Source organism: Stegodyphus dumicola, chromosome 5, assembly GCF_044657685.1.
Source record: "Stegodyphus dumicola isolate Sdum_Otavi_A_Nest chromosome 5, ASM4465768v1".
NCBI classification, from domain to species: domain Eukaryota; kingdom Metazoa; phylum Arthropoda; class Arachnida; order Araneae; family Eresidae; genus Stegodyphus; species Stegodyphus dumicola.
The window spans coordinates 59,096,576-59,119,459 of record NC_140772.1 but is presented as its reverse complement, the minus strand read 5'-3'; the positions used below and the strand labels follow the sequence as shown (position 1 = coordinate 59,119,459).

At 33.6% G+C, this 22,884-nt stretch overlaps 1 protein-coding gene across 3 annotated transcripts in view; it reads right to left on the bottom strand.

The window, feature by feature from the left end:
- LOC118186602 (uncharacterized) overlaps positions 1-22,884 on the bottom strand; it is a 570,669-nt gene that overhangs the window by 381,096 nt on the left and 166,689 nt on the right. The window contains exon 2 of one of the 3 annotated variants that reach the window (XM_085816679.1): positions 6,113-6,190. The exons of the other annotated variants lie outside the window; for them this stretch is intronic. The gene's annotated coding sequence lies outside the window, so the exon portion shown is untranslated. The remainder of the gene's footprint in view (positions 1-6,112; positions 6,191-22,884) is intronic. 3 annotated transcript variants of the gene reach the window in all.

Below are 22,884 nucleotides of genomic sequence, written 5' to 3'. Positions count from 1 at the left end.
ATCTATTATTTATTAAATTAAGATCTTTATCAAATCATGCTCAATATCTATGCTGATGTGTCACTATGGATCATATAGAGTCTTTTATAGATTAAACAAAAATCTGTTTACCTTACTAATCTCACTAACTGAAAAAGAAATCTTTCAAAATGTCTTTCCTCTATCACCTAACACATGATGGAATAAATAAAGATTCTAACAGAAACAGAAAACAATGAAAATATTGAATCCTAACCTCTTATAAAATCACTTAAATTTCATTAAAGACTGAAAATCCTTTATAAGGTATCCTCCTAGCGTGCCTCCGTGGTGTAGTGGTTCTCACGCTGGGCCGGTATTCTAGAGACCCGTGGTTCGATTCCCGGCGAAGGCGTTTGCTAATTTTTCATCTCTTCTGCTTTTCCAATTAACCTAATGTTTCTACACCTTAAAGATGCTGAACGATTATTCATCTGTTAAAGTACCACTAAATGATATTAAAGTTTTATTTTCAAAAATATTTTCTATATATATGAATAAATTAATTCATACCTATGCATTATTATGTCATTTTAGACAATAATTTCAATGTTGATGATGGAGATGTTCCAACAATCATGGCTGAGTGAAAACATTTTTTTTTTTAAATTCTTTTAAGTGGACGCTAAAATCTTACTTGTTATTCATTTAATATAGATGTACTTTTAACATCGTTAAAATATATTTGAACAAGGGAAGAGCAATAAACTATAAAACAAAGTGGTGGTGGAGAAAGTTCCCAGATCATAATATGAAGATCTCGGGGTCATAATTACATTTTCGGTTCAACTTAATTTTGATTTGTTTTTCTTTAATTCTATTTAGAAAATTTTAAAATTATGATTGGTTGAAGTTTTTTGTAAGCATCTGCATCATTATTGCTACTTAAGAATCCTGTGTGAAAGAAAAATTTGAAATTACATACATAGATTTAATATAAACATGATACTGTTATTAGGATAGATTTGTGATGGGAACAGGAAGTATCCAAATTACATAGGAAAATGAAGCGACTACTGCAAATTAAATTTGATGGTTATCTCACATAATTTGTGCCATATATTTCTTAATCAGATGTTTGGAAAATTTTATGATAGGTTTACGCAGTAATCGCATAATTTAAGAAAATATGGGTCTAACATTGTCTTACATTGAGAATCCATTAAGATGTTTACGGTGGCTACGATTTATAGTTTTAATGAAGTACCCGGATGTAAGACTTGCATATTTTCTGCATTTTTTGAGCAGTAAAATAAAAGGCTGCTAGAGATAAATGTTTACTATATTATTTTATTCAGTGATAAATTTATGATAAGCACACCTAATCAAAACCAGATTAACGACCAGATTCAATTATACTAATATTTGAATTAACAAACTATCCGAAGTTGATATCACATTTCGGTAATTCAGTTGGTACAGTACCTATCCGTAGAAAGGCACTCACGAATTCGATTGTCAGCCAGCGTGCAGGTTTCATATTCTCGTTCGTATTTCTTGTTAGACGATTTGTAAAAGAATACATTATTCTGCAATCAAGAGCGTAATATATTGCGCAAAACACATTTTGTTAATTTCAGCAAATGTGCTTTTAAACATTATGAATCAAGTATTATTATAAAAGTATGTAATAAATTATAACAATAATGCGTTACTTTTAAAAATTTGTAAAATGTCCTTATGCGCTTTTAAGTCTGTCAGTTTTTACGCTAATACTTTGTAATATTTCGAAATGTAAACTAAAAATATGTCATGCAACATTTCTAGTGACTCGGATTTTATCAATAACCACGTTTAATATTATGCCAGCTTGCTGTAATGTGACGCGAAAGAATAAACAGAATGAATCTGAACTTGTTTACAGTGAGAAAGATGTAAATTTTTATGATTTGCTTGGACAGATATTCGCAAATGAATGGAATTATTATATAAGGTATTTCTCCCGTTTTCTTAGCATGTCTTGGTAGTGTAGTGGTCAGCACGCTCGGCGCGTGTTTCAGAGGTCCGTGGTTCGCGTCCCGGCGAAGGCGTTGCTCATTTTTCATCTCTCTGCTTCTAAAAAATCCTATTTACTCTATATTTAAACAAAAAATAAATTGTCTAAATAACTTGATTTTATATTTAAGAAAAACAAATAATAAAGATATTTCTATGTTAGTCAGTTACAAAGTAGTTAGTTACGAGAAGCTTTTCTCCAATAACGCTTAAATTTCGACTTTCATTGCTGCAAGATATATTTTCCAGGTAAAGTTCAAATTGTGACAGAATAGCGCCAAAAGTACAAAATCACATCACTTAAACAATATTGCCGCCCACCTGCTCAATTAATGTACGAAAATTTTAACGATCTGTCTTAGGGGGCTTCATTGTCGGCACGTACCTTTCTTCGAGATGAATGCAAATTAACGTTATTAATGCAAACGGAAAGTGCTGCCAAAGAAAGAAAAAATGAGCGCATCATTTGCACTTGCTGCAGATATCCAATATCCACAAAAGATCCCAATTTTTATTTTCTCATTAGTCGTCAGCGGCGCGTGTGGGCTGGTATGTAAATCCACGCCCTACAGCGGTAACCGCGGAATTAATAATGAGGAGGTACGAGAGATTAAGGGGCTCCTTTCTTCGGTGCCAGTGTCACTTGCCGAACTTGGATATTTATAGAAGACGATATTTTGAAAATGGGAGAATCCTTCGCAACGTACGGTGGGGAGTTAAAGGGATGGGGTCCATTATACTGGAGTCGCAATTATCCCCTAGGACGTTCGGTAAATCACAGAATAATCGCCTAATGGGATGATAGGAAGTTGATGACGTCGTTGGACAAAACGTGACGCAAAGTGAAGTGGTTTGAGTGCTCAACCATAAAAGAAGTACGAGCATTCCTAGGAAATCTGAAATAATAAATAACACCTACAGCAATAATAAGCATGAAGCATGACTTTTATACAGAAAATGCTTGCACCTTAGCGCAAATAAAGGAAATAGATTTACGCTTTTGAGGATACGTTTTCGATTAAATTCAAAGATTACTTTCAAATTTTCCATTCGCATTTTAAATTAAGATTATATATCTGCGAAAAAATATATTTTTTCTTAATATGCATTGATCTATGTTCCTGGCACAAAGAGTAAAACATAAAACAGATGCAAACAATTACATATAAATAGTGGCTAAGTATTCATAAAAATATTTCAGAGAAAGCATTTCTTATATAGCAATTCAGCGTTAGTCTTTCACTAGTAACGAGAATGTTATTACATTTCGTAATTAATATGCAGACTGTGCGCTTAATTTTAATGCGTGATAAAAGATTTTATTGCAAAAGAGACTACTGCGGAGCGATCCAAAAATGTAAATATGAGATTATTTATTGAAAAACATAAAATACGTTTTCGTAAAGTGCAGAATAAATTCGAGAATTCGTTCTGAATACACAAATTGAATAACTCATCAATATTATAAGAGTAGAAAAACAGCTTCTAGCTTTCACAAACATCGCTAAAGTTTTAACCATCGTAATAATGTAAGCTAAAATATGTATTAATATTCTTTTTCAATTTTTACTTTTTTGTACCAAGTAAAGGGACTATTGTTATCGCGACAAGTTTCGGGCATCATATTTCAATGGGAATATCACATATGACCGCTCCCAAATCTATTTGGGCGATTTTAATTCTTGAAGTCTGTACAAACTAGAGGCAGTATTGTAATCGGGAAAATTTTTGAATATCATATTTCAACCAAAATATCGATTTTGACAGCTCTCAAATCCATTTAAATTTTCTTTTTCATGACATCTGTACATATGGGCAAAATAAAGGACTCATTTTTTAAAAACATATTGTAAAAGGGAATTAAAGTGGATTCAAAAGAGATTTTTTTTCGTGACTTCTGTACGAACGTACGCACATACCTACATATGTATGTATCTAAAACTATCAACCGTAGAACGTTGAAATTTTGTATATGAGACTGTTATAACATATTATAACATCTTATTGTGCACCTCCCTTTTCCACTGCAATCGGCAGCACCAAATATATATATATTCCCATCATGTTACCCGTCTCGGTGAGCTCTGTTTTTATTCTTATATGTATGTAATTAGTGCAAATTTTTTTATAAAACTGGTTGCTTTGTTCTTATATTCGGGTAAGTTTTATATGCCTTTAGTTAACTTGCGTGCAATACTTGCGGAATTATGAACAATTTAAAAGTTTAAGTAGCGCTAGTCCTAACGATGCCGCTATTTATTTACATTTGAAACTCTTAGTAGAAAAGTGAATTAAGTCACTTAGTACACCAACTTCAGAGGCTTTTTACACGCTGGGACAAAACGTTAATTGCTTCTTTTGGTATAGAATTTCTAATTTTAATTTTAATTCTAATTTTCCTTTATTTGTTTTTAACTGTTGCTGGTGTTACGTTTTTCAGTATTTTATAGTTTTTAATGAAGATGTTTTGAGTTTGCATTGTATTTTTGCCTTGGCACGAATTGAGAACTAGACTGATTGAATGAGAAATAGATGTATAATGAAAGTTGAGGAAACAAATTTAAATGAAGTGCAACAAAAAATGTATATAATTTAATAGACCGTACAAGGAAGTCATGTGCCGTCAACACCAAATATTTTCTTCACGTCTGCACGTACGTAGATATATATGTATCTCGCATAACTCGAAAACGATTAGCCTTAGAACATTGAAATTTTGCATATGAGACTGCTACAATATCGTGCTGTGCACACCGATTGCAATATAAAATGGGGGTGTAGAGTTAGATGTTATAGCAGTCTCATATACAAAATTTCAACGTTGTACGGCTAATCGCTTTTGAGTTATGCAAGATAGATACATACATACATACGTACAGACGACACAAAAGAAATCACTTTTACCGTCCGGTACGAAAAGGAAAATCCGTAGGTACAGACGTCACGCAAAAGAATTGTCCGCATGGTTAGGGAAACCGTAAAAAGTTATATTTCCGTTGAATATCATACCCAAAATTACTGGTACTGGGTAGCTAGAGATCACATGATACTTTCTTCTTAGCATTTTAAATTTTTGTTGTGAAATTCTAATTCTGCTACTGAATTTTATCCATATGTATATGCGTTGTATTTTATTTGTATCTTATCGTTTAAGGACAAGTTTTCAAAGGTGTTTTGTGCATTGAAAATGATAAAAAAAATTAATAAATAAAGTTACTGAAATTTTACAGAGGACAGTCATCCGTTTTGAGAGGAGAACTTGCTTTTCGAACACAGTATACCAGAAACGTGCATAGTTATCACCGTGAAACGTTCGAAACAACATCTAAAACTTCTCACGTCTGTCTGACGATATTAGAGGCCACAGATCACGTGTTTCCCTAACACCGTTAAGATACATCCTCTTTTCTCTTCATCAGTATGTCGGCTGAGGAGAATGGGCGAGAATGGGAATGTGATGATCTTCTCTCATCCGTAGACGACCGAAAACCCCCAATTTGACCGCTCTCTGGGGGATGAGAAAAGGGCGGATGATAGAGCCTGACTTTCTGCTGATTTTTACTTCTTTTTTGCTTGTGTTTTCATCCGCTTTTCATTCATTTACTTCTAACTTTTCTTTTTCTTTTTTATATTTCTGTTGGCTGAGCCTTCCGCTTCCTTTAACCGGAAATCCAGCGAATAACATGCGGCTCTTCCGATAACTTCGGAAACTATTTCTTCATCTCCTTGATCCGTAACCGCAGCGCTCGCTGCTCTTTGAAGGTGTTGTTTTTTGCACAAGCTGGATGACTTCCGACTGGATGAAATAAACCTCAAGAAAGTTGTGATTTATCACATGATAGTTTTAGGATGAAAGGAAAAAGAAATTACTTGAAGACGAACTGTGAAAATCACCTTTAATGAGGATATTAAATTTGCGAATATTTAATTGTAATCTAATCATTGGGTTATCAATAAAACCGTATCAGAATTGTAGTGTGAGCTATTAATTAACTTTGCAGATCAGAATAATTTGCCAAATTTCATTATTTTAGAGAAAAATTACAAGAACAAGCCATATTTTTTCAAAATTTAACACAAATAAGGCAATATACATTACCTTAGATTTGCGAATTTTTCTCAGATTTCAATTTCATGTTCCGGAACGTTTACTGTATTTCTGCTGTCCAACCATATACTATGTGAAACATAAAAAATGTATTATTATTTATGTGGTACATAAATACAGCATAGCGTACATGATAAAATGTATAGTACAGCTCAAGACAACGATTATAAGTTTACTATGTCATATTCCCAATTTTTTAGATTTTGAAAGACTATTTCAAGTTTAGCTAAAGAGCATTTTGTTAAAATATTCCCTTTTCTCTCCAAAAAAAACGTAAAGGTAAAATTCGTACTATGGAAAGAATATAAATATATTTTTTGCCTTTTGGATTCTTATGTTTTTTTTTAATTTTGATCTTAAGCTATATATACTTTTAATGCATTTAATTCCTTTATTTCAATGATTTCTTCAGTTTATTTTGAGTCGTTTTTTGTAAATGACATCTGAAGCCGTTTCTTTAGTTTCGTTTGGATATTTGAGTCATCACCGGATACATCTTTCGCATTTCCTCAATATAAATTACTTCTGCTTTTAATTAAGATAGTCTTATTCTTTTTTGAAGTACTTCAATTCATCTGAAAATCACTTATCCTCCTTTTTTAAAACCAATCCTTCTTTGCGGTTATATTGTCAAGAATGATGATTTTTAGATTACGGTTTAGAATTCCAGAAAAGGTTTTTCATGAAAAAGCTTTCTTTTGTTGCGAACTCAGACGTTTTCTGGCTTTTTATTGCATTCCTTATTTTTTCCTGCTTCTATCTTTTGCAAAAACTGCAGTCACTGGAATTTTTAATTGCATTCAACGATTTATACTAGTTTAACGTTTTAAACGCGAGTGCTCTGGTGAATATAAGATCAAAGGCTTTTAAATTGAAGAACAAAAACACTTAACAAGAAAAAACTCTTCACGATTGAAGAAAGTTAGGCTCTGATTATTAAAAAACAATACATTTGAGATTAAAGACCACAGCAATATAATGAAGAACATTTATGTGTATATGTAAAGTGTCTCAGTACCAGGATTACAGATTTATAGGTGGCGTAGAACGTACTCAAACAGCTAGGAATCAAATAGTAATGCAAGATCCAAAATGCTTTTCTCACATAATAGATAGTGTTGGTTTGAGGGTTCTCATTGAGAAACTCCATGCAACACATGGATGTAAGTGTGGGTATCATACGAAGCCCATTTAGCCGATGGGGATCTTGTATACGGGGAGGGAAGTGTAAGGGACGAACTGCAGAATAGATGTCCGAGGAATATTATCCGATGAAGCATACTCCCAATCAGATACACTGCATGACAGGTTAGCTAAAATGTTTTCCTGTAAACAGTTGAAATGTTTTGGGAAATATTCACGTAGCATAGTTTTTCGAATATCGAGAAGACTATGCTACGTCATGTACCAAGCTAGATTATGTGAGATGTAAAGAAAGATATCGGGCTTTCCGCTGAGTAAAAAATTATGAGAGAAAATGAAATGCATCTGTCATGTGCCGCGAATCTAGGTGCTTTGATTATGCCCCGCGGATTGCTATTGCGCAATATTTTCTTCAAGTGTGTTACAAAACTCCATTTTACATGTTGCTGTTTTGCTCACTATAAATCTTATTTTAAAAGAAAGGAATATTAAGTTCACATTAATCTATGCAACACGACGGCTTGCAGCACAGGATCGTTTTTAGCAATAAATATTTAAGCCAACATACTGGCAGATCAACTCATCGGATGACTGGGAAAAATTACTTGATCTCTGTAGAACATGTGCTTTCATAGCTTTTAAATAATGTACAGTATTAAGCATTAATGAGAACTTCATTGTGGTAAACAGTAGATCGAATGTGGTTTTATCCTTTTTCAACTCCGGGCATATGACGAATTGGTTACTTCCTCTTGGATGCACACGAAAGTATCAATGTATGTCATGCCCAATAACAACGTCAAGAAACTGATTGCACACATTGCAGCTACAGGAGAGTTCAAGACATAGTTTCCCCGAAAGCTCGAAATACCATACCCAGAAGTTGCAGACCCTGCATTATAGACACTTAGGCAAGACACATTCTTTGACATCTGTTACTTTTAAAGGTATATGTTTTATTAAAATGCATACTCACTTGCATGGTATCCTTTCATTTCTAATGTTTCATGTCTACTAACCGTGTGTTCAAGTGATTTCCGACCTTAGATTTCTACGTCACTTAGAGTCGTATGGGTGAGCAAATTTGTATCTGAGACGCCATATATACATTATTACATAAATACCCACTCATACATACATATATATAGTAAGGTTTATGTATGTTAATAACCCGTTATTACATGTTACGAATCTGTACTGTCAATTCTCCCTTTTCCTTTTGCTGGTAGAATGCAAATTAGATAATCTGTATTTAAGTATGATTTTGAGACTGTTTTAGAAAGGCCGCCTACGGTCTGCTGAAAAGCATGTTACTGGCTGTTATTCTATGACAGGAATTACTGTTACGGCGTTGCTTTCTTGCTAATACACTGCTGCCATGACGGTTTAGGTTAAGGGCCAACTTCCGCATTTATATATCTTTGCGTAGCCTTTGGCTAATAGATATTTAGATTTAGTTCAATTTAATATACTACGTTTGAATTTAGGACCTGTCTGATTTATAAGCACCTGATATGCCTTCTGTACAATTACTTAGTTTTTATTTAGTTTTATATAAAAGGGTCTTTGATACATCCTTCATACGTTTCTGTTTGGAGTCTAAGTGCGAGTCTTGATTCAGTGTTTGTTAACCAATACATGTGAGTCTTTGCAATATATATAAATATATATATCTGTGTGTGTGTGTGTGTAAAAAATAAAGAATATCTAAGGAGATTAAATTAGGAGCTTTTAAATGCTCTTCCGTATTCTAAAAATAGTAACTTTTATTTGCACGGCGTCATTTCGAGAGTGATCTATGTCATATAATTCTTACGTAATTCTGATGATGTAAATGGAACTAAAGTTCAAAACAGCCAATAGTAATTTTACGGCAATATTAACTATCCAATCAAAATACATTGAGAATCCAAATTTACTCAATCTGAATTAAAATTTCACCCCGAACATAAAGCACTTGCTTTCTATGCTTTGGCACAGCTGCACTGCAGTTTGTCTCCTCCTCCTTTCTTACAGCAAATTTATCTAAAATGAAATTTTTTTTGGGATAGACACAATTAATGTGTCAACTTGATTGTGGCTGCAACATGTTACTGATATAAAAGTTGAATTAAATATACCTCGACTTCTTACTTCTTTATTCATTGTGGACCGGCCTTTCAACATTGTACGACATCAAAATTCTCTCTGCTCATAACGGATTTAACCGCCTGCGTTCTACTGTAGAATCAGTCGACTTTCACCGGTGAATGTCAACATTCACATAGTCTCTTGGTGTATGTCCGAAATATTTTCCAAATACTCCTATTTCTGACTTACACCGGTCAATGTCCACATTCACCATGTACTAATGGTGAATGTTGAACATATAACAATATTATATTTTCTTCTCCGTAATTCAGTCGCGAATAAACGCACCTGAAACTTGAAATAAGAACTTAAGAACATGAAAACCTAAAACACACCATACATTCAAAATGAGAAAGGAAAATAATAGAAGTTAAAAACTTACTTAATTATACAGTACATTCTAAATGAGAAAATAAAATAACAGTAATAAAAAGCTTACTAAATTATGTGATTCAAATTTGGTGATTTCAAATTTTGATTTCATATTTGGTGAATGTTGATATACTCCGGTGAACGTCGACATTCTCCAATTTCGGTCTTTCACGGTAACATATATACTACATGTGTCATATTTCTCATACGTTTATTACCGATGCATATGTTGTTTCGTATATAGTGATATTTATTTTATTATTATAATGGAAAATAAAGTGCAGATCTTGGAAAAACTTTGATTTTTAGTTAATGTTTTTACGTTGCTTAAAACCGTACGTTGCTTGCGCAGAAATAATATTGCTTTATGCAGACCATATATTTATCTATTCATGTGCATTGTATCATGTGTACAAGCACATAATAATGGAATGAAGCTTTCAAATAATACACTCACGTCCATAAATTAAGGATAATTAGGAGTCACGCGGAAATCGAACTCTAAAATAAATATATCACCTGTAAAATCACTACACACATCTTCAAGAATCATATGCAAATTTCAGGAAGTAACCAGATGACACCGATGGTACGTCACAATGACGAGAGTGTAAGAGAGAGATATTTAAGGAATACAGGCAAAGAAGTAAAATTTTTCGCAAGCGCTTTATAAGCATTTCAGTGCAATAACCGAATAGTTATGACACAAAGGATGCATTTGGATGATTTTTTACGTGGTAGAATTATCGGCCGTCTGGAATGTGGGCGTACCCAACTGGAAGTATCAGACGAACTTGGAATTGCCCAGAGTGTCATCTCCAGGCTTTGGCAACGATTCCAAGATGATGGTAATGTGAGTAGACGTTACAGCACAGGTCGCCCCAGAGTTACAACGCCGAATGAGGACCGGTATTTGGCAGTTACTGCCGGAGCACAACCTCAGACCTGTCTCGTCAGCTCTCTTCAGCCACTGGTACGACAATTTAAAGGCAGATCGTGTACAGACGCTTAGGGTAGATTGGTCTATATGCTCGTAGACCTGTCAGATGCGTTCCACGTACTGCAACTCACTGTCGCCTGCGGTTAGCCTGGAGTAGAGAGCATGCACTGTGGACACCGCAACAGTGGGCTTGTGTGATGTTTTCCGACGAGTCCAGGTTTAGCTTCCAGTCTGATTCTCGCCGGACCTTTATATGGAGAGCTTCAGGTACCCGTTACCACCAAGAAAACATCATTGAACGACACCGTTACGGTGGTGCAGGAGTGCACGTTTGGGGTGGAATTATTTTGGGATCCAGAACTGACCTGCATATTCAAATTGGAACCATGACAAGCCAAATCTATCGGGATGTCATTCTGGAACAACATGTACGTTTATTTCGGGGCGCCATGGGCGCTCAGTTTGTGCTTATGGATGACAACGCCCGTCCTCACCGTGCAAACATCGTAAGCGAATACCTTCAAACGGAGGACATGACCCGTATGGACTGGCCAACATTCTCACCGGACTTGAATCCAGTAGAGCACGTGTGGAATATGCTTGGCCGACGAGTTGCAGCCCGTCAACCTCCTCCTACATGTCTACCGGAACTTCGGAGATCATTGCCTTTTGAGTGGTGTAATATTCCCCAAGATCAGATCGATAATTTGATACTCAGCATGCCTAGGCGTTGTACGGACTGTATTGCATCGTCTGGGAGACATAAAATGTATTATCAATCATACCAAACATATAATATTGGTTTTTTGTAATTTGCTCCAGGGGAAAGTCGCTAATTTGTTTAATAATATCAAACATATAGCATCTTTTTTTGCTCTTTACCTTTTGTTTAATAAATAAGCTTTACAAATAAGTTTTTGTAAAGCTTATTTATTAAACAAAAGTGTCAAATTTGCTTCTAACTCTTCCTTTGCCTGATTTTCCATTATCCTTAATTTATGGACATGAGTGTATATTTAAATCATTTAGAAATTACCTAGTCATCATTTAATACAAAAGTTATGTCTTTATTTATTTCATATGTTTTAATATAAAAATTCAGTAATGAATTACACTGCAATAAGAAATGAGTATTTCCATAATCTGAATGATTCATTAGGCTACTTCTAGAAAGAATCCGCCCCAAAGCACAGTAGATAAAATGTATCCATTTCTTGTTCTCAAATTTTCTTAGCACTTTTATAATTAACAGTGTTTTTCTCTTTGTATCTTCCTTTCCCTTTATATGTTCAAACTAGAAGTATTACTTGATTTTGCCGTACCATATGAATACTCTCTGAGAGGATAGCTCGTGAGATGTGAAGTCAGGCTACCTAATTTAATTAGTCTGAGTATATGTCTGAGTATCATCATAACAGAAACTTCTACACAGATATACGTATCCTTAAATATATACATTCAGCCATATTAGTTAATTCAAGCTTAAATATACAGTACATAGACAGATACCCGCCTGCAAATGATTTCATTTTCGTATTCAAACAAACAAAAGCAATTGTTATAACTACAGTAATAGTTTCGATAAGAGATGAATAATAATAGTAAATATAATTAAAAAAAATGCCGTCAAAATGCAGTAAATTGAAGAAGGTAGATATAGGAAAAGTTCAGAAACATGTTGTCGTAACCCATTTGAATGCACACGATCGCACATAAGCGTTACAAGTTGGATATGTATTTTATCAGTGTATTCTATTTCTTCTGGATTTGCATTGATTCTATATTCTTCACTATGAGATAGTACTGCATTTGGGATTTTGCGCTTTTATAAAGTTCCTGATATTTTCCCCTTTAGACATCTTTCTATATGAATTCTGTCTTTGAATAAGAGTGTCCTCGTGTATATTTTTAAAATTTTGCAACATTTCTTTTCTTTGGGAGAGACGCTGCTTCTACTGTACAAACATGCATAAATGTATATGTCGATTTGCATACGCCCTTGCATACATACATATGTATGTATGCATACTTATAAAAAACATTTGTTGCGATCAATATTACAATTCTTGGGCAAAACGTAGCGTCGCTGAGGTATCAAAATCGTTTAGAATTTTGTCTATTTCTGTTCATGAAATCAAACGTGTTTATTAAAATTTTATCATATTCCACTGATGCCAAAGATACGTTGTACATTCTTTGCAGGAAAAGATTTGATAATCAGTTTGAAAACTATAATCTATCTCTTAAGAAAGCAAAAAAGTGGCCATTGTTGTGGTGTTTAATGGATACGTTCACAACATCACTAAATACAGCCTTTCTTCTGAAAAGAGAAATGCACAATCAGTATTGTTTTCCATGTATAAAGCAGACAGTAGTTCTCATGTCAGTAAACAGTTACAGGATCTCATTGTGATGTACTTAAGATTTAATATGAGCTCAGTGTCTACAAGAGTTATCGTTATTTTTGAAAGAATTTTCGGGTTGATATGGATACGATTGTCATCTCTGGAAACGTTTCCAATATACAGGGTGATTATAATTAAAGTTTAAGTTTCAAAACGCTATAAAAAAAGAACCACTGATGAAAATGATGTGAAATTTGAAAGGAATGTTATTGAAGAAAGCGGAAAGCGTATGGCAGAAGAAAAAATTTAGTTTCAAAAGTTAACAACATATGGCGCTGTAAGCGGCAGAATCACGACGAGAAATGATTCGTAAAACAACGGCTAAGGTGGAAGTTACACATTAAAACGCATTGACAAATTAGAATTGTTGAATAATTTTATTTGCATGACTGTACATATCACATCGAAAGGGACAAATCGGTTTCAAGAGTTTTGCGGCGACATACCGCATAAGAACCATTCATCAAAGAAGTTCGGAACTGGCGCAAAACATGTTCATTATGGTGTCCACCGTTGTGTGCAACAAGTTGAAAGCGACAAACAGCATGTTCCACAACGAATCGCAGTGTCTCCGGGGTGATGTTCAGAATGCGTTGCGAAATGCGTGCCTTTAATTCCGCTAAATTTGCAATTGGAGCATGAAACACAACATCCTTCAGATATCCTCACAGCCAGAAATCACACGGAGTAAGATCAGGCGATCGGGATGGCCAGTCTGTAGGGAAATGACGGCTGATAATTCGAGCAGTTCCAAAATGGCGCCTCTGCAGCTGCTTCACGGGATGTGCAATGTGCGGAGGAGCGCATCTTGCTTAAAAATGATTTCATCCACACATCCACGCTGTTGCAGAGCTGGAATCACGTGGTTGTGCAAATGAGACGCATACCTCTGACCAGTGACGGTTGCGGTAACAGGACCGGAAGCACCCGTCTGCTCGAAAAAATATGGTTGTAGGATGAATGATGTTTTAAAGCCACACCATACCGTGACCTTTTTAGGATGAAGTGGTACGGGGTGCGTTGCCAGTGGATTTTCTGTTGCCCATATTCGACAATTCTGGGTATTCACGTATCCTGTCAGATGGAAATGGGCTTCATCTGTCCACAAAATTTTCCACGGCCATTCATTATCCACTTCCATGCGAGCCAGGAATTCTAACGCAAACGTCTCCCTAGCTGTCAAGTCAGACGGAAGCAACTCTTGCACATGGCCAATTTTGTACGGATAGCATTGCAGGATGTTTCGTACAATTTTCAGCACCGTGCTCGTAGGCCTGTCCAATGTTCGGGCAATTCCTCGTGCACTGCACGGTTGCACACCACCGGCCGACCCCTTCTGTAATGCTGTGGCCACTTCTTCAACTACCGTCGAATGCACTCGTTTTCTCCCTCTACCAGATTGCACTTCAAACGAACCTGTCGTTTCGAATTTTTGCATCATTTTCTTTAGACATACGACACTCATTGGACCAACGCCTTCTTTTATACCCTTCAGTATCCTGAATTTTTGCAGAGCTACTCTTGCACAATCGTCATTCTTGTAATACAGTTTTACCAGCAGAGCGCGGTCCTGCAATGAAACACTTATGGCGAACGTCTGAGACGCGGAATGAGGAACAGCCTGGTACCTGGCGGCTTTATAAGACTGAAATTTAACTAACATTTTAATTTGTCTTCTTCCGCTTGCAGCGCCATCTGTTGCTAACTTTTGAAACTAAATTTTTTCTTCTGCCATACGCTTTCCGCCTTCTTCAATAACATTCCTTTCAAATTTGACGTCATTTTCATGAGTGGTTCTTTTTTTATAGCGTTTTGAAACTTAAACTTTAATTATAATCACCCTGTAAATCTTGAATTTATTATCTTTGGATCAGTTCTCGCATAAGTTTCAGAAAGCTTTCCGTACATACAGATTATTTTTAAATTATGAGAAATCAAACTAGATGATACAGCTGACCGACTTTACCGAACTGTATACTAAATATCTGATTATATTATTTACTAAACAACTGACAGCAGTTATTACTTTGCACACGAAATTCACGCACAGCTACAAACTCTACTTTAAAGTTTGCTTTTTAAAATATCAGTTTTCATTATTTCCGTACTAAATAGATACACAAATTACACTCCTAATTCAAAACTATATATATCTTAAAAATTTCAGACGTTTTACATACAGGGAAGTCTTTAAAAAATATTTTTTTTTAATTTTTAATTTTAGTCTGTAATAAGAAGCAGCGTTTAGTTTTTCCTATGTAAAGACTATTTAACTTCCTTTGTACATTATATTTATTTATATATGATGCCTAGGTTTAATTTCTGACTATGAATGGTATCCTGTATTTAAAGATTTGTCTGTAAAATAGGTATTATTCAAAATATTTTGTAAAGACATTAGTATTTTTGGAAGCAGGATAGATGAAAAATATGCAAACGCCTTCGACGGGAATCGAACCACGTACCTCTGGAATACCTGCCCAGTGTGCAGAACCACTACATCACGAAGGCATACTGGAAGGCGGGAGAAATACCGTATAACGTTATACAATGCTTTATTTTTAAATTGGTGTCCGGCACTTTAAATATATTGATGTAAATACAATATCTAGGTATTTCAGCAAGGCACTGACATATACGCTGCGATAGGATAAGTATCGGTAAATGAAGAATCAACTGGAATCTTTCGAATGGAGAATAAATTCTGAAATTATCCTACAATCTGATTATTTAAACTGAATAAGTATAATTTGTTACTTGATTTTGAAGAGTGGGAATGATACCAAATTTATTTGCACATGTGATTTCCGCTCATAAAATTTGTTATTAAAAACAACCAAATGCGCAGTAATTTATTTAACAAATTGTAAATTTACTTTCAAGCACTAAATATTTAGTTCTTTATTGCATCATACAAAGGCTGTAATCATCATTAACGCTAACTCAAAAAACGCGGAAGTGTAATACGTTTCCACAGTATGCGTAACACTTAAGTATCTACAAAAATGAACATTGGTTTTGAAAATCATTCAGGACCTATAGATAAATTTTCGAGTTCTGGTAGAATAATGATGAAATTTGCAAGAATTTTAGTCGCTGTAACTGCACCTCATTCCTAGACTTCGCCAAGATTTTTTAGAGGTTCGGTTGACATTTGTCCGAACATATGTTAGAAGTAATTATAATCTGCCGTTCAAATAATCACCGATATTTTATACTTTCCTTCAACATATACGTCTGTAATAACTTGCAGAATGTTAACTTTTCACAGAAAGTTGCTACTTAAATACACAGAGGAAAGCAAATATCTTAGGAACATATCTGCGTTTTCGAGCAGAAGCTGTTACTGAGTGCGTCTTTTCTTGTAATTATGTAAGCGAAACTGCTTTCTAGTCCTCTATAAGGTTAAATATTATATACAAAGAATGTAGAAAATTACATGCGATTTGCATTAGAAAATTATAATGCTTTTAAAATTTATGGTAGAACGATGAAAATGTTAAATCTGCGAGAAAGGATATTTCATAAATACAAGGTTAAAATAAAAAGCAGTGGCAATACGTTAATTCTTCTGAAAATACTTTATTGTCATAGTTACAGACCTCTTATAATGAATATAATTGTTTGCCATGTTTACCACCTTCTGAAAAATTTTAGAAGGTATTCTAGATCACAAGTAATCCACTTCTGTTGCTCTCCAGCGATACTCTTCAGGCACAAATAACATCTTTCCTAGTGTTGTAAGCAATCCCAAGCAGCGGTTTCTTGTTTTGGCTGAGAGATCAGCGTCATGCCAACTCATTTTTGGGCATACAGTTCTAATACCTACTGATAGAAGGTTTGGTTGCTCCAATACTTCTCATCGCAAACTTCATATCAGATAGAAGATACATAAGATTCAGATAGAAGATATCATTCATTCAGATAGAAGATACATAAGATACATAAGATAGAGGAGATACATAAGAACGCTTGCTCATTGCGTACTGTGCCGGACATTGCGTACTGTGCCGGACATTGCGTACTGTGCCGGATGAGGATGGGATTTGTCTCTAGGGACATCATTTGAGATACAACAGTGAAAAAAATGTGATACTATTTGTTGGTGACGGATCTCATTATCCTGCAGGGCAAATGATGGTATAATGTGAACACTGTCGACAATCCCCTCCAACGGTGGCGATGAAACGTATTTGACCAATCTCGCAATTTGCCTGATTTGATACGATGTGACTAAAATCCAAAATAACTATCATTATTATTAGAAGCGAAGTTATCCGTGCTTTGGGGCGATTGCTGCTAGACGTGCTTATGGCATATGATGCCTTCCAGTAATTTGGCAGAAGGTGGTACCACATGGGCAGGTAATTATACTGAGATATGTTTAGTACTTCTACCTATGGTAAAATGTTTTTTCAGAATCAACGTGTTTCTATTACTTCGTAGGTATATACGATACATTTTCCCTATGAGAAACGAGAACCATAACATGATTATGCACATCATATTTCCTTCGGTCTTGTCGTTTACTAAGAATATCAAATAAAACTATTATGATAATATAAATTAATGTAGAACCAATGCTACCACTGATCACGTATAAAATTAGCTTGTTATGACGTTGAAACAAATCTTTGTTTTTCATTATATTCACAAAAAAAAACTGACTATTTGGTAGCAGTGTACTAAAGTGCACTAATATTTACATGCTTTAAAAGTCAAATTTTATTTATTACTTAGAATAAAAGAATTTAATACTTAGTTTATTTTGGAATTATATCTAGTTTGCTGTATATTAGAATATATTCTTATCTAGAGATTCAAATGTTACTTTAATTCAATACCTGTTTTCAAATTCTATCAAGAACAAAGATAAATTTTGATTTCAAGAGAAAAACTGCAACCGTAACCACAGCAGATCGTCATTCACTCCAGATGGGGTACTTCTTAAGCCTCCGGAGACAAACGCAAGAACAGAGCGCATTAAAATGTCATTTTTCTCTATACAATTATACTAATGTGGGCTTCTGCATTACATCTTCATTTCAGGATAGACACTTCGAAGCCGAGTTGGGTATTTATGCAGTTTGTGTTTTCTCGGAGTGGTATTAAGTGTTCTTAAATAATTTGAGATCTTATAAATGCGCCGGAAATTTGATGCATTCAGCCGTGTACGTAAAGTGCCGAATGTATGCCTGTGTGTCTTCCGCTCATTCACTCTATCCATTGAAAGACTAGATGAATAAAGCCTTTCTAGAAAAATTGTTAGATTATTGGATGTTCTAAAGAGATTAGTGAATGCTGGGAGCTGTCGGGAATAGAAGGTGTGTTTAAGAAATGAAAAAAAAAGTCTGACAGATTCCATGTATTTAATAGTCCTTGAAAATATTTTTTAATGAGAACTGAAACAACACGTGCGTTAGCTTCAAATAATGGACTTTATTTAAAGATTTATGATGGAAAGACAGTTCATGTTAAGTTACTTCAGAAATTACATCTAAAGTAATGCTTTTTTTTCTTCTAATGCGTTTCTTGATTAAGTTCTGATAACCAGTCATCTCTCTATATTTTTTAACTATTCGATTAACAAAGTAAGACTTCTGTTTGTTTCATAAACAAAATGGTTCACTTACCCATAGTTCCATTGTCACATAAGACTTATTATTTAGTAGGAAAAAAAGTTTTTATTTCTAGCCTTTTATAGGCGTTAGGCACCGCTAGGGCAGGGAAAGGGGGCCTCTTTATTATGGAGGCACCTTATAGGTGCTTAATTGTTTTAAAAATAAAATTTTATTATTTTATTTTCCTGGTGCAAGATTTAAAATTGATAAGATTACTATATATGACCCTTTTTACATAAAAGTTATATCTATTTATTTTCGATTTTTTTAAATTTTAGAATAAATTATCGAAATACCATTTCTGCGCAAATTTTACTGAAAATTAATGAGTTATAGGCAAAAAGAAAAAAACTTTAGAACCAAATCAACAAAGACAAGAAAATAATGAAATGAATAATTATAAAATCCCCATTTCCACATAAACATGTAAAATGCAACCGATATTCTTCAAACCAGTAGAAATACAGAAAAAGGAAATAGAAAAATAAGAAAAGATATATAAGAAGGAGTAGATAAATTCTAAAGGTAGAGGATACAACTGAACCTTTCTACCCTTGGAAAAGTCACTACTTCTAATCTACCTCCTCTTGATAAAGTTGAATCAGATTTTAATTGCATTCTTCTGCCTATATATGTTTTTGCTATTTTTCTATTTCGTTTCTCTTATTTCTATCGGTTTGATGAAGATTGATTGAATTTTAGATATTTATGCGGAAATTTGAATTTTATTGTTATTAATTTCATTTTTTTCTTGTGATGGTGAATTTGGTTCTAATTTTCACCTTTCCTAATTCACCTTTAATAGATGAAATCCATAATTCAGGAAAATTGGTAGCTCTTTGCAAAAATCTCTGTATCATTCTTTCTTAAAAATCCATCATTACATCCTCTTGTTGTATCAATTGGTTTCGTGTCTAATTATTGTACAGAAAAATCTCTAGCACTTTTGCTTATGTACATTTTTTTTTAAAGGAATAATATTGGTTATTAAAAATCTTTCATGTTCAACTGTGTAAAAAAGGAAACATTTGTGGTTATTTTAATAAATAAAGCAATTACGATATAAAGAAAAAAAATATAATATTTCACATTTCATGCCCGTATTTTTGCAATTTTATGTAAATTAGAAAATTAACGAAACAATCATCATAGTTATAAGTTATCATAGTTATAAGCATCATAGTTATAAGTTATAAACAATCATCATAGTTATAAGTAATCATGTAGTTATAAGTTAATCATCATAGTCATACTCAATCCGCATAGTTATAAGCAAAACTCTTTTCTTGTCAGCAAAAGTTTAATCTCAAAGAAGAATTTATTTTTACACGTTTCGTTTTGACTAACTGAATTAATAAATAAAGTAAACTTCCATGAGTTCTCTGTGCACTCACTTTCATTGTACACTCTAATGCACCTTCAGTTTTTGAATTTTTAATCCAGAAGAAGTACCATTATACCATGTTTATTATTTTCAAATATCTTCATAGTATGTCATCTACCGGAATGAAAAAATAAGATTAAAGGCAAATATTTTGTTCATAGCATATTTTAGCGAGCTTACAGGAAAATACTTTTTTCGGCTCCTTTTCGTAATGCTCAATGATATTCCGTTACTACTTTGTGACTATGTAAGTACTATGAACGAGGTTATAGAATAATATCGAAATCATGAAATAATGCATAAGATTAAACTTAAATTTTTATTTTAATCGAAATTTCATGTTATGGAACTAGTATGCTGTATCTTGTATATCAGATCGGATATTAGTCCGGTATGACTATCACACGTTATTACATAATAAATTTGTTTTTATTCCTTATCAAAGAGAGAGGATAATTACTGAATATTTCATACAAAAGCGTTTCTTCAGTGAAAAATATTAAAAAATTGCATACTTTTATTACGGTAGCGTCTTCGTATTACGTTATTATCTGTTTATTTTCAAAATAAATTACGTTATATTGTCTTCGTAACATGGCTTACATTAGGAATATAAATAATTTTTCTTTTACTTCCTTTTTATAGAAATATTGCTTTTATATTTCCTTTAGTAGAATAGTGAATTAAGTCCGTTAGCGCAGCAACTTCAAAGACTTTCGCCCAATAAGACCTAAAGTTAACTCTCGATTTTGTATTCCTGATCGTTGGCCAAACTACGTCTTTATATATGATTGTTGTACAGGTTTCTGTTTTAACTGTATTTGGGTTTTAGGTTTTTCTGTATTTTACAATTTTTAATAAGTATGTTTTGAGTCCTTATGTATTTCTGCTTTGCACCGAAGTGAGAACTGAGTTGATTGAATGATAAATATATCTCTAATGAAATTCGAGGGCATAAGTTTAAATAAAGTGTAGCTAAAAATGTATATAATTTAAGAGGCCATACAAGGAAGTCATGTAGTATCCACATTAGATTAGATTTTTGTATTTATTATCAGAGATAAAAACGCCATTGCAGGAAACTACGGAATACTTTACAAAACTTTTACAAAAACTTTTACAAAAAAACTTTTACAAAACTTTCAAACATGTTTCCCATATTACTTTGATAGCAACCAGCGTATCGTATTATTCTGAGTTGTAATCTGTAGCTAAGCTTAAGATAATAGGTGCTGACAGCTATGTGCAAACACAGCGTATCTAATAAACAGTAAAACAAAAGGGATATAACGAAGTCTTTATTCAGTTCTAAGCAAAAGAAGCTAAGCAATAATTTATTTGAGGCTTTAAACCTTAAAACTTTATTACTGACGTAATGTTTTTATTAGTTAATTTTACATTACATATTGGGTTCTCTTATTTCTAGTTAAACTATTGTATTAAATTGCTAGTGCAAAGAATATTGTTTTATCATTTTGCACAAGCTATTTAAGATGTTTCCTATATGCATAAATAATTTATATGTAATTTAATGATTAAGGAAGTCTAGATGACTGGTATTCTAAAGTTTGAAATATGTGTTGCTTATTTTCCCTTATTTCATAAATTATATATTTAAAAGGGATGTAAACAATACATCTGGTATGGTGCTTTTAACATTCTGAATAATATTAACGAGACATTTCAAATTAATACATTTCGTAATTAAATTTTACACAGCGAAAACTCATTCACATGGATGGAATTTAATTATTCATCCAAAAATGTTGAAGAAATGATTTGTTTCTCTAGAACCTAACATTTTCAATAATTAACAGTTTGGGCCCACCAGCGGCCGAGCGGTAAAGTCGCTGAACACTGGTAGTTCGGTCCGAGGTTCGAATCCCGCGAACGGGCTGGCTGCATGGGCGTTTTCGTGGTTTTCCCCATGTGTAACGTGTATACGAGCCAGTTTCCCTTATAAAGTCCTCCACGAAGGCATCCCTCCTCTTAGGCAGATAGCCCTCGAGGCTTTGCCATAATCACACACACACACACACACATAATTAACAGTTTATCCTAGAACTTTTCAATAATTATCATATTATTTCATGCTGATGTATGAAAATATAACCGCCCTCGTTTCTAGAATGCATGGTATAATGGTTCTCCCCAGGCACTTTTATTAATTTCATATCATGGATTTTTGTAAGCTCACGTTCCTATGAAATTAATAAGCTTCGATAAAATTAATTCTGTAGATATTCTCTAGAAACCTCAATTCCTAACTTTGAAGGAGCAATCATGTAATAATTTAACTAATGCAGAATTTAAAGCGCAGCTTCTCAAAAGACATCAAGAAACATTACCAAAGCTGGGTACTTCAATGAAGTAAACAAACATCACATCTTCAGACCAATTAAAAATAAGCAACAGACTATCACGTGACAGTATTCCGCAATGGGAGTCACTGAAGAGTTAATACAATTAAAATTTCATTCCAAGGAAATGATTAAAATCACGTGTGAATTCTATGCCTTCGCGACGTAAACTCAATTTGACTCTAACTCTGTAGAATTAAATTACAAATTATTAAGAAATCTATATTACTGATTTCACAGTCTTTGACATAATTAGCTCAATATTCCTATGATATTTGAAGAATACGCAATTAGTAATAATAATAATAGCAATAAATTCTAAACTTGTACTTTGCTCATTTTGTAAAGCAATATACTAATAATATTATATTAATTAACAAAATGCTTAGAATTTAATGAATAAGTCAT